The 18,715-nt window shown below is 36.2% G+C and overlaps 1 pseudogene; it reads right to left on the bottom strand.

The window, feature by feature from the left end:
* Positions 1–5,349: 5,349 nt before the first annotated feature.
* On the bottom strand, positions 5,350–17,723 carry LOC121423734 (annotated as a pseudogene).
* Positions 17,724–18,715: the final 992 nt, after the last annotated feature.

The following is an 18,715-nucleotide window of genomic DNA, read 5'->3' on the forward strand; positions in this document are numbered from 1 at the left end:
TTCCCTCCTAAAAAATATAGAAAACACTGATTACTGTAAAATTCGGTATTGCTGCTGAGGTGATAAAACTGGGATCTGAAACCAGTTGCAATATTCAAGAGAGTGAGAAAACACGGCTTCCTTAACACTGTATCAATTATGGGATATTCTTTTGTTTGGCATAACATTCATGTTTCAATGTAGAGAACTGAGATTTAGAGAGGAGCTTAGATGGACTATTCAGGGCACAGTAGGCAATCGGTTTCAAGGAATCCATCAAAGTTTTTAGTGAATGGCAAAGTTAGCATCATAGACTTAACTCATACAAAAGAGCCAATGCCAGTGTGACACAACTCTGATTTTTAATTTGTTTGGCTGCATATGGTAATGATATGGCTTTCAGGATTATTTATGTATCTTTCTCTACTCAAAATCTTATGTTTTATTGAAATGTTACATAATTTGTGCATACCATTATTCAAACTTTTTTGAGAATTGAATACTTTCAGAATGCCTGCACATTTGGTTGTGGACAAAGGCTTGCTATATCACCTATATGTTAGCTTAATGTGTGTAGCTGAACAAAGCTAGAGTGCTATGTTTTCATTTTCCAATTTAAATTTTCAAAAGAAAACCAAATCAAGGATGGTCATGTTGCAATATACCTCTGCATATTAGACAGTACTACATTGTAGTACTGTAGTACAGGCAAATGAAGACAAAAGGGATGGTTTTATAGACTTATACTTTCTAAAGGTACATACATTCATTTCTGGAATGTAAAATAAACAAAAATGTAGGATTACTTTGCTAGTCCTCGTCAGGTTTGACGAAGCTTGCAGCTCAGCAAGCAAAAGCTTATCCCCTCAAAAAAAACAATCCATGATTGTGGAATAAACATTTTTCTCAAGTCTTTCAGATAGTTGTGAGCAGTTATCACATGAAGAGTTGGATCTTAGTGCTACAATTGATATTGAAAATAATAATAATAGTAATAATAATAATAATAATAATTATTATAATAATAATAATAATAGTAATAATAATAATAGTAATAATGATAATAATAATAATAGTAATAATAATAATAGAAAGCCATAGCATAATTTCACCTGTGGATCAGATAATATTACTGTTTCAAACAATGCCATGATGCAGCAATGATGTTCTTGTACTCGACTTATATTGAGACCCTTGGAATTGATTTAAGTTTTAATAAGGTTCTGTACACAGAGACTACTCCCATGGTGTGGTATTCCTTTTTTTGGCACTGAATTCCTATTTTGATTTCTTTCAAGGTTTGAAAACAAAAATAATGGAGACTCTTCTATAAATACTGAATAGCATTTGCCATTTCATTGAAGCTATTATCTGCAAGCAGTGGTGTAGAATTAGGACTGCAGTTACAACCATACAAGCATTGCCAACTTTTAGAAATGATTGCATAATCAAGAACTTTTGATGAACCTGCATTTATTTGTTTGTATTCTTATAGCATCTGTCATATCAGTCTAACTTGGTCTAACGTAAATGTGTATTGCACTTATGTTTGACTGCTTGTTACAAAAATTCAGTTTATAATGAAATAAGGAGATTACAGTGATAACAAATGCAGAAGCCAGAAGGCTTCCTGTACTTGTATTGTAGTCTATAAATGTGGACTAAATTTTGTTCTATCTCATTGTTACCTTGGTTTAATGTGAGAGTTTGTTTGATTTAATCTTAAAGATGGTTTTAAGATTTAAACTAAGCTTTCTTTAAATATCTGTTTTATTTTGGCTTTTGAATATGATTTCAAATAGTTTCTTGCCTTAAGATGATAAATACTCTGATATAACTTAATTCTTTATATCATGTATATGTCTAACCTGAAAGTTCTGTGTACATGGAGTTGGAATATAGTGACCTACAAAAAAAAACTTCTTTGTTTTCCTTCTAATCGTGATCATTTGTCAAACCAGGGGGGTGTTTCACAAAGATTTAAGTATGACTTAGAGTCGCACTTAAATATCTAGTTGCGCACAGTGTAAAAGGCATGACAGCATTGGTCAGATCATGCCAAGAGGACGCGCACTACTGCGTATTGATCAATAAGATTGCGCGTCGCATATCATGTACGCGTCAACATTTAAGTGCGACCTAAGTCATACTTAAATCTTTGTGAAACACCCCCTTGACATGATATCTCAAAGGATACACCCAAATAAATGTAGAACACAAAGGAGCAGAAACATCCAACACATAACCAATCTATCCTTAATTTGTAACTTATGCAGATCACTCATGCCTATTAGCTGAAAGCAATTTTACTCTCTGCATGCTGCATAAAACATACCATTGTTTATACTGTACTACATGTATGTACCATCTGTTTGCTTGTGTTTAAAATTTCTATCCATTCAAAATAGCAACTGAAGATAGAAACAACACAAATACTTTTAGTTTTCTACTTGAATTATTGTATGCTTTTTTTTAAAACAAGAAATGACATCACAATCTATAGATAGGTATATAAGATGGGTTGTAATTTAAAAAGTTCAATTGAATCACATGTGTATGTACAGTTTTAAAGGCCTCTTCAAATTCAGCTTCACATTATTTTTTGGTCTTCTGTGAAATTTACATTAATTAAATTTCATCAAATTCTAGGAGTTTGATTTATTCAATGCCCATTGCAAAAAGAGTTGTTTTTAAACACAAGTATTGAAAAAATAAAATCTTTGAATCAACTCTTCTGATGTTTCTTAGTTTTCTCTGAATTTTAAAATGTTGTTTGATTGCAACTATTTTTGCAATGGGCCCCTGACCACATCAAACATACCAGGGAAAATTCTCATTATTAATTAGTAGTTGTTCCCTCAGTAAGTTTATTGTTGCCCGTTGAGATTTGTACAGGTCAAACAAATTTAAGACAGAAATAAATGATTTGATGGAATTTAAAAGAAATATTTAATCAAATCATTGTATGCCAGGATCATTACAATTAAATGTTTAATTGATTGTATTTTTGTATGTAACAGGGCCTTAAAATTATACATTGTTATCTGGTTGAGAGCTTTACAACTAAAGCAAGCAATTCATTCACAGACAAGAAAAAAAAAGAATGATTGCTTCTCTAGAACGGAGGAAAAATCAGTAATTAGTGTCAATACTGTAAAAAGTCATTTTATAGAACAAAATAAGATGATATTTTGGTTGCTTAATTTGTAAATTATGATATCTTTTTTTTTTACTCTGTGACAGACACATGTCAACAAATGTCAGTATGAGTAAATGAGCAACAATACTTCACTGTAATTTAATCTATTGGTTATTTTGCTTCTCTTGTGTTTTGGGGTTAGCTGTTATTAATTGGTGGAATTCACTTGTTTTTGTGCAAATATTTACTGAATACTGTTTATATATTGTGTAATATGTCCTTATTGACTTATATAATAAAATACTTCTTGGCATATGAAATATTGCATATATGAGACTTTTACTTAGTTATGAATATCCTGACATCAATATCTCTGAGATGCTTGGGACTAGGGGTGTTTCATTAAAGCTAATTCCAAGTTTATGAACGACAGTATGAATGACTAGAACCAGTGCCGTACCTAGGATTTTTCACGGGGGGGGGTAGGGGGATCATACGCCAACAAATTTGACAAGCAAAAAAAGGTCTTTAACCACAAATAAAGGATTTGGTAACAGAAAAAAATTGAGAAGCAAAAAAAAAAGAAAGGTCTTCAACTTCAATGGAGGCCACTGTTGGCTCGTCAGGGGGGCAGTCTGCCCCCTCACTTGGTACAAGAACATCAGTCGTTTGTAAACTTTTTTTATTTTTTTTTAAGCTATGAAACACAAAATTGTATGAATCTATAATGGAAGTTTGCACTGACTTTCCTATGTTTTATCAATTGTGGTTTCTAATGGATGAGACACTGGTGTAGTTTGTGGTTGTTGGTCGGGCTGTTAATATGATGAAATGCAAATTATGTGAATTGTGTCAGTGGATATGAGAGCCGTTTTGATAACGATATTATGGTGATAAAATTGCCAATCCGTTGTACAGCTGGTTGAAAGATGTATATAGAAATAAGCAGACGGTCTAGCAAATTGAAAAATACATTCAAAGTTGAATTTCACGCCATCTAGTACCATCTGACCCTATTTAAACAGAGACAGTATTTTAAAGGTAACAGATTGTGACAGTGCCTTTAATAATGATGAATATGAATTTAATATGTGTCATGTTGAGTTATGATGTTGGTGAATAGATAGGTCCGGTATATGGTAATTGCGCCCTTGTGGATTTGAATGACAATTATAATGCCCTCCTAATCTTCATTTTTATTATGATTTTATTGCTATCAGAATTATAATCATTGTGATGCTATAGTGATAATGATATATTCACAGATCCGATAGATGTAACTGATTTTTCATTCATACATTATTCTTTATTTGATTTATTCTATCAATATCCAAGTTATTATACATGTTAATTTCATTTAAACTCTCAGCAGAGCTTACGGTTAATCTAGGATTAATTGGGTTTAAAATCTCCCCTTTCTCTCCTATCGCCCCCCCCCCCCTCCATTTTCTCTCTTCCTCTTTTCACGCTCACTCCTCTTATAATATTCTGTCTTTCTGATCCAAATTACGAAACGTACATAAAAGAAAACATCTCAACATTTTTAATGTGTAAACATTCTTTTCTTTTTATAAATCTACATGTTTGATGGCTCTTTAACATAAATTAGTAATAAGGTATCACACGACTAGACTACCGATTCAAATAATGAAATACGATAAGCTATACCTATATACCAGTTTAAACAGGCACAAATCCAAGGGGAGGACTACAGGTGCCCCTTGTCTACCCTTATTTGCATTCGTATGTAGTGCAACATCACTGTTGGAAGTGAAGATGAAACTCGGTCAGTCTGGGGAAGAATTCCATTTCCATTATTATTACTTTCTCATTTGATTTTGGGGGAAAGGAAATTAACAGATCTTTAAAATATTGACCCCGTTTTTAAAGGGGTGGGGCTTGCAAAAAATCCCCCCCCCCATCTTGAAATACTTCATCCTGCATTTTGGACAAACCGTTCTCATTATAAATAATAATGTCCTTTGTATTCTTGGGTGATTATGAATATACTTGTGCACCTCAAAAGACATCGGCAGCCTCGCAAAAGTCATACCTTATGGGTGTTTCATAAAGCTGTTCGTAAGTTAAGAGCGACTCTAAGAACGACTGGTGATCCTTTCTTTTGGTAAATGGTATATTCATTAGCGATGGTTTTGCGCGTAAGAAAGGATCACCAGTCGTTCTTAAAGTCGCTCTTATCTTACGAACAGCTTTATGAAACGGCCCCCGGGTACCTTTTCAAAATGATATCAGGGAAGCCCTGCAATTTTAATCTAACATTTTAAAGAATTTTCTTATATTCTCTATATTTGTTTAATAGTTGGCATTTTAATAATTTAGTGATATCATATTTCATACGACATAATTGTCTTAAAAATTATGAATAAAAGTCACTTTTCGGATAAAACGAATTTTACAAGTCACTAAATTTTATACATTTTGGTACAATCGGCCATTTACGATCCATGAATTTATATTCATATTGCTCTTTAGCAATATTTAATCCATCTTTGCTTTCCTGACTCACGGGTCTGTGATCTGAGGCAAAAAATAAAAATAAAAAAAAAACAGTAAGAATTTCTCAAAATTATTAACTTTTCAACTTGTTGAAAATTGAATACAATGAAAAACGAATAGCAAAATAATGAATGAATACAAAATAAAAAGATGAATCATTCAATGTTTTATTTTGATAAAAAATGCTAGTTATTTTAAAGAGGAAGTTTACCCTGAAGAATAGAAAAGATTATAAAAAATATTGGTGAAGTTTTAAGGAAAATCCATTAAAGATTAAGAAAGTTCTCAAAATTTGAAGTTTTGGATTTGTGGCGTCATAAACGAGCAGCTGCCCATTATGTTAAATAAAATGCATAAATTTCAATTTTTAATGATTCGTGATGACTTATTTTTGCTTTATTTTTAGAACGGGTGTTAAATAATTTGTCTGTTAATATACTAAATGTACAGTAAAAACAATTTTCAATTTTCTGAGAGATTGACATTTTATTGATTTTTTTTTACCATACAATATGTAGGAAAGCTAATCGATATGACGTCACAAATCAAATAATCGAAATTCTACTAATTTCGTTAATTCAAACATTGAGCAATATTTGTTAATATTTTATCTGTTATTTTTACAATCAAACTTTTTGTCAGAGTGAACTTTCCCTTTGAGACCCCATTCCTTATTACATCATTTTGTGAATAGGCCTATCACTTCTTTTTATTTCCTCCTTTATTGAAATAATACTTTAGCCATTATGCCTTATTTTCTACTACACAAACCACCCATTTAAACAATACTTCTCAGTGATTTTATGTACCTTTTTTGAATCACCAACGAATCTGGTTCCTCTGAAATCAACATTTTTAATCAATCATATTTATTTATTGAACACTGCATTGAATAATATTTCTTTTTAAAAGAATATTTTTAAAAAATCATGAAACGAATAGGTCTTATATAGAAATATATGTATATATAAGAAAGTATAAATTTACCAAAATACTCTGGTGAACACATGAGTGATCTTTCTTCCTTCGTGAGAAGCCATCAGGGCATGAGAAAATATCTGTCAAAGGGGGAAAACAACAGAATAGTTATAGCTGCTATTGTGAATGACGGTATTTTATATATCTCAGACGATTCTTCATTCACAAATGAGTGAGTATACACAATTTAAAGAAAGGATGCCCAAATTTCACTTGTCGGGGTATAGGTAATTTGTTTTTTGTATTTGTGATTTAGTTATGACAATTCTCGGTATATTTTTTTTTCTGGGCCGCACTGTATTGAAGTAAAGGGATTTTGATCTACGATCTCCAATCCGGCTCTAAGTCTAACAAACACCTGGATATAAGCTGTTTATCTATCAAGTAATATCTAGCAAATAATATTTAACTAGATTCAAACATTTGTAGAAAATAGAACGAACCGTCTGAGCATCCCTTTTCATCAACGCCATCCTTGCAGTCTGTCATTCCATCGCAGAGGGCGGACTTGATGATGCACACACCATCACATGAGAACATTCCAAAACGTTCACATTCTTGCATTGTGCGATCTGAGGAAAAAAGCCCAATTTAAAACAGGCGAAATGTTTTCAGAAGCATAGACACATAAAAACACACGAAGCGAACAAAAATAAAATCATGATCCCACTTCAGACATTGAGTCGCTGTTAGATGAAACTAGGGAAAATTTGAAACAACACAAATTGATCTCCAACAAAAATATATTTTTATTCTAAAATAACAAACTTATTGACTTTAGAACATGGTAATAAGGTTATATTTAGTTTTGTTAAAGGTATTTGGACAACTCGCCTAAATTAGATTCGAAATGTAAGAAATCAAGAAATGATGTAGTGAACCCAGGGAACACTCTCAACTGTATTGGCTCAGTTGGTAGAGCGTCCGTCTCGCAACCAGGAAGTCGGGGGTTCAAACCCCGGCCGCGTCAGACCAAAAGACGTTAAAAGATGGGAGTTGCTGCTACCCGTTTGGCGTTCAACGGTTGAAGGGATAGGGCCTCGTTGATCTGGCGCTGCACAGCGGCTGCCGGGCCCACGATTAATAGGGAAAAGCAAATTTTTGGAGTATTTCATTTCATGTCTGTTTCGAACAATAAAATATGGATTTTTTTCCTTTTTATTCAAAAGTGTTTTCCACTTACATTCAAAATTTGTAGCCCGATATAAATCTTCTAATATCCACACCTATAAAATACTGGTGTACTCTAACCATATTTAGGAAAAGCAAGAGATCTTGCTTCAGTGGCCATTGATGACGATTGATGATCAAAAGGAAGTTCAAAGCCAGGTTCTCAAAAAGGTGACCCTTTTGGAATTGAGTGCGAGAACTACTGAATATGATTAAACGTCGATCTTACCGCATGTTTTATATTCATCTGATCCGTCCCTGCAATTTTTATATCCGTTGCAGAATAAATCGTCCGTAATACATTGGAGTCCATCAGCACATTTACTCGAGCCAAGAGGACATGGATGATTGCAACTGAAAAATGATTTAATGATGTGAAATCCATTATCATATAATTCTTAAAGTTATGCGTTCATTTATATGTTTTACAAACAAGACAAAATGACTTTTTCTGCTTCTTTAAATGCTGAGACTAGTGAAAATGAGCCCACGCAAACTTCAGATACAATTCATTAATCAATGTTTTAAAGCAGATATATTATAACAGGATGTTGAAGGATTAGCTGCATCGTATGCTTCAATTTTCTCCTTTAAAAATTGTTTACATTTGGACTTTCATAATATGCTTGTGCTTGAATACTTAATCCTATTTTTTTTTTGGGGGGGGGGGGCAAATGTTGGTGTTCATTGTAGTTTGCTGTATGGAATCATGGAATTTTAATGAAACTTAGACTGTCGAAATTGAAGAAATAATTCATTGCATGTGAAACAAATATGGCTCTAGGAAAGTCTGCAGTCTATTTAAAGAATATTGGAATAAATAACCGAGCAATTCTAACCGTTCCGATGTTTCATCATAGTTATCATCACAGTCCTGAACTCCATCGCAGAAATCCTCAATTAGCAACCGTTTCTCACCACCATCAAGTCCTATACAGGACACTGATAAACAATAAAAAAAGATATGATTATCTTTTTCTATTTAAAAAAATCATGTTACGTGCGGACATGAAAGATATTAAAACGGGTGGAATACAAAGTAAATTATGAAATTAAGAAATAAAATGGGATTGTAGGGAAAACATTTCGTGTGCAAGCAAAGATACGGGGGGTTCTAATAAAATTCAGTGGTGGGGTTCGTATATAGGGACGTCATAAAGAGACTGGGAAACAACATAGAAATGGATAAAGGGAAAACAGGGCAAAAGGGTGTAGGAGGGAGGGAGGGAGATCGGTAGAGCGAGAGAAAGATAGAAATGGGATGAAGAGAAAGGAAGATATGAGGGGAGGGAAAGATGGAAGGAATGAGGGATAGGGAAGGTGTAAAAGACTAACAAAACTAACAAAAATGCTGTTTGATTTGTTGTGTTGGTAAATATAATTATATATCTTTTAAAACAAAATGTAATGAAATTATGAACTTACTGCAGTTTTTCTCATCAGCGCCATTGTAACAATGGAAAACACCATCGCACCAATCCTTGTTCTCTATACACTGAGGCGACTTGTTGCACTTTGTGAATCCAGGTGGGCACTCACGATCCAGCTCTAAAGAATTAAAAAATAAGAATCAGAATTTCATTATCATGGACACCATAATCCTATTAGAACTGCCATCATCATCATCACCATCATCATCTTCTTCTTTTTCTTCTTCTTATTCTCTTCTTCAACCTCCCATTAGCCTCACCATCATTACCCTCGTCTTCTCCCCTGCGATCATACCATTCACCTACTCGTCACCCTCCTATTATCACACCATCATAATATTCGTCGTCATCCTCCTATTTCAACACTTTCATCCTCGTCGTCACCCACATACTACCACATCGTCCTTCTCATCGTCACCCTCCTATTTCAACATCATCATCTTGGTCGTCACCCTCCTATTAACACATCGTCATGCTCATCGCCACCCTCATATTAACTCATCGTCATCCTCGTCGTCAACCACTTATTATTACATCATCATCCTCGTCGTCATTACCACACAATTCTCGTAGTCAACCTCCTATTTTAACATCATCATCCTCGTCATCACCCTAATATGACCACAATATTATCATCGTCACCCTCATATTACTACACCACCCTCCTCATCGTCACCTTCCGATTACCACGCCATCATCCTTATCATCACCTCCCTATTAACGCACCACCATCCTCATCGTCACCCTCTTATTAACACACCATCATCCTCGTCGTCATTAGTACACCATCGTCCTCATCGTCACCCTTCTGTTATCACATTACCATCCTCATCGTCACCCTCCTATTACCACATTACCATCCTCATAGTCACCCTCCTATTAACACACCATCATCCTCATCGTCACCCTCCTATTAACACACCATCATCCTCATCGTCACCCTCCTATTAACACACCATCATCCTCATCGTCACCCTCCTATCAACACACCATCATCCTCATCGTCACCCTCCTATTAACACACCATCATCCTCATCGTCACCCTCCTATTAACACACCATCATCCTCATCGTCACCCTCCTATTAACACACCATCATCCTCATCGTCACCCTCCTATTACCACACCACCATCCTCATCGTCACCCTCCTATTAACACACCATCATCCTCATCGTCACCCTCTTATTAACACACCATCATCCTCATCGTCACCCTCCTATTAACACACCATCATCCTCATCGTCACCCTCCTATTAACACACCATCCTCATCCTCGTCACCCTCCTATTACCACACCACCATCCTCATCGTCACCCTCTTATTAACACACCATCATCCTCATCGTCACCCTCCTATTAACACACCATCATCCTCATCGTCACCCTCCTATTAACACACCATCATCCTCATCGTCACCCTCCTATTACCACACCACCATCCTCATCGTCACCCTCTTATTAACACACCATCATCCTCATCGTCACCCTCCTATTACCACACCATCATCCTCATCGTCACCCTCCTATTACCACACCACCATCCTCATCGTCACCCTCCTATCAACACACCATCATCCTCATCGTCACCCTCCTATTAACACACCATCATCCTCATCGTCACCCTCTTATTAACACACCACCATCCTCATCGTCACCCTCCTATTAACACACCATCATCCTCATCGTCACCCTCCTATTAACACACCATCATCCTCATCGTCACCCTCTTATTAACACACCATCATCCTCATCGTCACCCTCCTATTAACACACCATCATCCTCATCGTCACCCTCTTATTAACACACCACCATCCTCATCGTCACCCTCCTATTAACACACCATCATCCTCATCGTCACCCTCTTATTAACACACCATCATCCTCATCGTCACCCTCCTATTAACACACCACCATCCTCATCGTCACCCTCCTATTAACACACCACCATCCTCATCGTCACCCTCCTATTACCACACCACCATCCTCATCGTCACCCTCCTATTAACACACCATCATCCTCATCGTCACCCTCCTATTAACACACCATCATCCTATTGTCACCCTCTTATCAACACACCATCATCCTCATTGTCACCCTCCTATTAACACACCATCATCCTCATCGTCACCCTCCTATTAACACACCATCATCCTCATCGTCACCCTTCTATTACCACACCATCATCCTCATCGTCACCCTCCTATTAACACACCATCATCCTCATCGTCACCCTCCTATTACCACACTACCATCCTCATCGTCACCCTCCTATTAACACACCATCATCCTCATCGACACCCTCCTATTAACACACCATCATCCTCATCGTCACCCTCTTATTAACACACCATCATCCTCATCGTCACCCTCCTATTAACACACACCATCATCCTCATCGTCACCCTCCTATTAACACACCACCATCCTCATCGTCACCCTCCTATTAACACACCATCATCCTCATCGTCACCCTCCTATTAACACACCATCATCCTCATCGTCACCCTCCTATTAACACACCATCCCCTCATCGTCAACCTCCTATTAACACACCATCATCCTCATCGTCACCCTCCTATTAACACACCATCATCCTCATCGTCACCCTTCTATTACCACACCATCCCCTCATCGTCACCCTTCTATTACCACACCATCCCCTCATCGTCAACCTCCTATTAACACACCATCCCCTCATCGTCACCCTCCTATTAACACACCATCATCCTCATCGTCACCCTTCTATTACCACACCACCATCCTCATCGTCACCCTCCTATTAACACACCATCATCCTCATCGTCACCCTCCTATTACCACACCACCATCCTCATCGTCACCCTCCTATTAACACACCATCATCCTCATCGTCACCCTCCTATTAACACACCATCATCCTCATCGTCACCCTCCTATTAACACACCATCATCCTCATCGTCACCCTCTTATTAACACACCATCATCCTCATCGTCACCCTCCTATTAACACACCATCATCCTCATCGTCACCCTCCTATTACCACACCACCATCCTCATCGTCACCCTCCTATTAACACACCATCATCCTCATCGTCACCCTCCTATTAACACACCATCATCCTCATCGTCACCCTCCTATTAACACACCATCATCCTCATCGTCACCCTCTTATTAACACACCATCATCCTAATCGTCACCCTTCTATTACCACAACATGATCATCGTCTTCGCCATCTTACCATCACCAGTAAATAGCTTGATAGAAAATCTGGTTATCAGGTAATATGATAGCATTATGACATCCTCTTATGCGGAAAAAAATATTTGAAACTTTTTTGAAATGGTGGTAATAGTGATCGATTGAAAGGTTACTAGAGTATTATATTTTAAACGGTAATTGTTGGGATAATGATGGTGATAATAATTACATGTATAAGCAACTTTGGCTACCCACTTCTCCTTTTTAGTGGTAAACTCTGTGATATCGATCATTGTATTGAGCATGTGAGAGCAAGACTGGACAGATCTTTGGACTGCTGATACTTACGGCAGATACCAGTATTTTCATCTGATCCGTCAGCACAGTCTAGCATAAGATCACACACAGTATCTTGAAGAACACACTGCCTCCCGTCGGCACATGCAAAACGGCCCTCGCCACAGTCCAAACCTATAAAGAAATTACGAACAATATGTTTCACAAGAATCGTGACCCTGAATATGAAGGCCACCTGGCTCCCGATTCATAAAGACTGGTTATAATAACAAAATTACAATTTCTGTAACAAAATTACGATCAGCCAATCAGATTGAGGATTTCCGTATTTTTTAACTGCTCTCGCAAATTTGTTATTACAACAACTTTCATGAAACAGACCCCTGGACTCTGCCTTACGAACGGTTGTTATCATAATGCTTATGGAAACTTATCATCAATGTCAAATTCCGATAAATGAATTCTGCGTACCTTAGGAAACAGGGGCTTATTGATTGGTTGATAGTCAAGGGTTAAGGAAACGTCATTATACCTGCCTGATAAGAAGTATCAATGTGGGTCGTAACAATCAGATGACCGATTGCAGTCTGTCTTTTCGGGACAGAATAAAAATAACGTGTTTTTTATGATACCTGGTTGTGTAGTGGTGATCTCCAAATCAGGGCCAAGGTCTATTGCTTCATCCGAACTTAAAATGGTTGGGTAAGGACTGCTGAACACAAATGTGGGTGCTGTAAAAACACAAGTTAAGAAATAATGAAAAAAATCTAACATTTATGAAATTCCCAACGTGTAATTAAAAAGAAACTTTATGACAAATTACACAACTATGATGTCATTTGTTTAGAAAAGTAAAAAAACACAACTGAGATATGGAACATAGGGGTTTGAAGGAGAAGTAGCCGGTCTTGTGAATAAATATCAGTTTATGGTTATCTAATCCCAAACTGCACTCGCCATCATCCATTTGACCAACACAAGTATTTGTAAGAAATGTGCATGTGGATGACTGTCACATTTGTTGTTACGTAAGTTTAGACGGAGTCTGTTGTCAGAATTACTGCAATAGTATCTAATCTGTGAAGGCTTATACGACTAATAGCCTTCTCGGAGAAATTGTAAACTTCGGTGTTAATGACCTAATAATGTGGAACGACCTATGTAGAGCTTTAACCTAAAGCTCATCTGACGCTATGCGATTAGTTGCGATCCGAATTTAAAATTAATTGATAAGATTTGATCAGGCGATTCCAACTAATAAAACATCATGGATCGGAGTTCAGAATAGTGGTAGGACTACTGAAATCGAAATTCAATCCAGTTAGAGCCTCCCTGAATGAACAAATACAAATTCAATTCCAAATCATAATGACGTCATTATCGGGATCGACTTGAAGCCAATTTGGACTTTATTCCGACAATAGGGCTTGCCGCAAAGTAAAATATGATTTTTGTTTTCGTAACAATATGCAATACTTTAATGAAATAATTTTGCTTCTTGGAACTTTCATATTTAAATCAAAGTTGATTTCTTGAAATATCGCGTCGCACCGGATCGCATAGCGTGAGACGAGCCTTAGGGAAAAGTTAAGTTGGACTGAGCTCTGATTTTGAAGGATATTGTTAAACTTACCATCGTCATCTGCCGTTTCATCTGTAGCAGCTTCCAAATCCCATAGTTCCTCTTCTAAATCTTCGTCATCGGGAAAAAGCGTTCGCACCATTTCAGTTTCAACTTCAACTTCATCGGCCACACCGTCCATGAACTCGGTAACTGTATCAACATCAGTGATGATCTCTGTGACAATGGTTGTACCTTCAGGCTCCTGTATGATTGGGATGGCAGTCTGGTCTTCTGAAAGGATTTCTTGATTTGCACTAGTGGATGTCGGTTGCATAGCATCATTGAAGGTAACCAACGATGAAGCTAGTGAGGGCCCCACATCATCGACAATGGCCTCATCGGGAATAACGTCATAGACAACTTCTGTAACCAGCTCAGTGATGGTTTCATAGTCATCGTACCCCGGTGCGACTGTACCCTCGGCGACAGGCTCTGTTTCCAACACCAACTCTGTGACGACTTCAGAAACAACCTCTTCTACAATCTCGAGATTCATCAGGTCATTGACCAGATCATCATCTGCAGTTCTTGCAGTACTGCCATCATTGATCATTATATCTTCAGTGGACTTTGTAGTCATGATCACGTTGGTGGTAACCGTTTTGTTTAAAACCTCTAAATCCTCATCGATCAAGTCATTAGCTGGCTCATCTGAATCATTTGTAACATCCGTGTTAGAGCCGTCGTTGGTGCCACTCAGGGTTTTAAGTTCATCTTCCAAATTCACTTCGTCAATCAACTGATCTCCCAAATTGACTTCATCGAGGAGTTCGTCACCAAGATCATCGACATCTTTGAACTGGTTTATAGCATCAACAACATCCCTGTCCACTCCGTCAAATGAGAAAGCCTTATTTGTTTGGATGTCATCACCGAGGTCCATCAGGTCTTCGATCAGATCATCAACGTCATTTTCCGACTCGATTTGAACCCTTCCAAAAGGATCTTCTATTGCCTTAAGCTGATCGACGAATTCATCTATAACGAGGAAATAACATTTTTAAATCAATTTCAGGAAAGCCTCATTCACGCCTAAATTAATTAGTATATTGCCTTTATTAAGTGTCTGTATATCGTCTTGTATTTTTTTCTAAAAGCTGGTAATTTAAAGCAATCATTGTGAAATAATAAAACAAATACTACGATAACATTTAAAACACTATCATGAAAACGATCTGTGAGTTTTTGGATTCTTGATATGATGTAAAAATCAATCAGTAATAATCCAAATGTCCATCCTAGGAATAATATAGAATTGGGAGATATACCAAGACTAAACATCAATCAGACACCCGTAGCCAATTTGGCATATCATCATGTTTTCTATACAATAATTTAACTGAATGGTAATTATAACAAATGGTAGCAAAATTAAATGTTATATTCTGTAGGCCATTGGTTTTTGACTGATTGCTTTCAATCTCTTTTTCTGGAAGGGGGTCAAACAAAAAGATTCTTCATAAGGTCATAATCCCGAAAGCCACAAAATCCCCAATGGCGAAAATTGAGTATTTTGTATGTTAGTTGGAAAATCGAAACATGTATAACCGAAGAGCAGTATGTCATGGTGAAAAGGACTAATATTACGGAAAAGCCTTTACAGAATCAGGCCAACAGGTTGTTATCCTCAAAATGAAAGTTGATTTAGCGCCTTTTGATAAGTTAAGATTTTAACAAGTTGTTATAATGTATTACCTTTGTCCTGAAGTAGGGCGTGGTAAGTGTTGGCACGGCAACCAATTGTAGGATACCAATGACTACAAGACCTTGTAGAATAGCCATCACTGACACTCTGAAAAAGGGTTATAGAAAAGACTTAATCCTATTTCTTGACATCAAGAATTCATTTTTTTACATCAAGGATTCGATTTCTTGATATCAAGAATGGTTTTGTGGAGTTAAGCAGTGGTAATTCTTGATATCAAGAAGTCGAATTCTTGATACAAAAAAATCGAATTCTGATATCCAGAAATCGAATTCTTGATATCAAGAAATATGATTAAATGTTATAACGGCTTGCCATAATCATGCGAGATTCTATATCTTAATGTGTCAAATCTTTCAAATATATTTTCTATAATTATCGTCTTTGGGTATACGTTGAAGTGCATTGTTGATTAGTTGATTGGATATTAAGAAACATTTCCCTGTAATATTATGTTAGGGGAATGATAGATTTTGTACCAGTATAACTCTTTATTCATGATCAAGAGAATTTGTTAGAAAGGACATAATATAGATCAACCTTATGATGATTGCAGCCTTTCGTATGGATGATAATGCGAAGTATATGCCCGGAGTATATGCTGTGCGAAAAAGTGCACTATCCCTTGCAATTTGAAAATTGTTGAATCAATGCTAGAAGTTGATTATCTTTAGTAATCATTATCGTATATAAGAAAATGAATTTCGTTTCTACAAGTAAATGTTCAGTGTGGTCACTGTGGTGTTGTTCTCATTGTAAGATAAAAATGTCGTATCAATCAATAACACACCAAACACATCTTATTCATGGTCCTTTGAAAATTCCTGTGGAGAAGTTAATCGATGTGAATATTGATCTCAGAGCGGACTCGTTTTAGAAATAGATTAGATGATGTCGCAGACAGTTTCACGTTGTTCTAGGTTTCCTGTTTTTTTTATAAACACACCGTCTTTTACTCTTATTTATGATATTTTTTGACGGAAAGAATATCGCATTTTCTTATCTCCCTTTAGGCTTCATGTACATTTTATTTTTTTGTAATTTCTTTAATTACTCTTTTAAACATAGTATACATCCCTCGTTATATATCATAATGGCAAAATCACTGCTATGTGTATGAAAGATAACATTTAATTTGATATGATATTTTTATGAAGCAACTTCATATACAGATTTTTTTTCCATGATTTCTATTACTGAAGGGTTTTCAACCGGTTTATTAAAGATCAACCAACCAACCAAATTCAAGAATGGTAACACCGCAACAGATTATACCATAAATATCACCCTCCCCCGAAAACAGGGAAAACACAATATAATACTATAATATTGGTAATATAATAGAGTGATGGTATTATATCTTTATAATTGGATGTAAAACATGCTTACTTGTATATTTACTTAATATATTATAAGATGGTTAAGATTATTAGCAATATCAGTTGCTTAACTCGATATGCAGTTCAATTTCTTGATGTGATCTCAAAGTACTTCCAGCTTATTATTACTTACCAAGTAATGTTATTCCAAAAAATCCAATTATGTCTCTCACAGACTGTCTTGCATTACACATCACCCGGAGAAACCCATCTTGGTATTAACATTAAAACTTTAAAGAGTCTTTCAGTTAGAGGAGGGGTAATACCGCACCCTCCACCGCAATACGAACTATCAAAATGGAGCGCTCAACATGGACAAAGGGGGCAACGTTTACGTCAGAGGTGCAACAACGGGTGCTGCCTTTGCCCTTCTTGGCGTACTTCTATTGTGTGTGTGTGTGTATTAAGGAAATAGACCAATACTGACATGAGTGATGGTTATACTTAAAACTAAATATAGACACATATCGATAGATTAATTTATTGTACATACGTTTAGAAAAAATGTTTTATTGAATATATACGAAAGATGAATGAAAATTCCCCTTCGTAAAAACTTTTGTTCCTGTTTCGATCCGACTGTAATAACCATACCTAAATGGTATAACCCCCGCCTTTATCTTAATTTCATTTATCTTTGTTTTATTTGTATCATGTTTACTTGATATGTATCATGTAATCTTTGTGTGTATCATAAGATGTTCTAAATTATTTTGTGCGAACAAACTGAATTTGTATTTGTACCTAATTGCATTATGGATAATAAAAAATTATCCGTCATGTCAGCGGTTGCTACTAATACGAGGGACATGATTTGCCATGAGTGGTGGTGGCGGGCACCGTATTCTTTATACATGGTAGATAAAGGGGAAACCAAGACGGTAATCGTTAATATTGAAAACCGAACTTGTTATGTAAATCAATTCATTTCATTGATTAACTAAGTTCTTTCAAAAGAGAGAGAAGTGTGGAATGAATAAAGTGTGTGAACGGTCGATGTGGTTGTTACCGCTGTTTATAATCTTAGCAAAGGCCTATGCTTGTCGATAAGAGCATTGATGGCTTAAAATGGAAAATTATAGTTCGCTGCTAGGGGAGATGGTGTTCTTTCGGGAGTGCAAAATAGCTACCCCCCACACACACACCCTTACCAAAAGAAAATGCTATATAAAATACTTCATAAATCATATTTCTAGCAAAAAAATAACGAACAATATATCAAATCAGTTTTATTCATGTCGAAAGAGCCATCTCTATATATTTCCTTTTAGGGTAATTTCACGAATAAGCTACACTTAGCTTTGTCGTGTCTGT

This window comes from Lytechinus variegatus, chromosome 1, assembly GCF_018143015.1.
Source record: "Lytechinus variegatus isolate NC3 chromosome 1, Lvar_3.0, whole genome shotgun sequence".
Classification (NCBI taxonomy): domain Eukaryota; kingdom Metazoa; phylum Echinodermata; class Echinoidea; order Temnopleuroida; family Toxopneustidae; genus Lytechinus; species Lytechinus variegatus.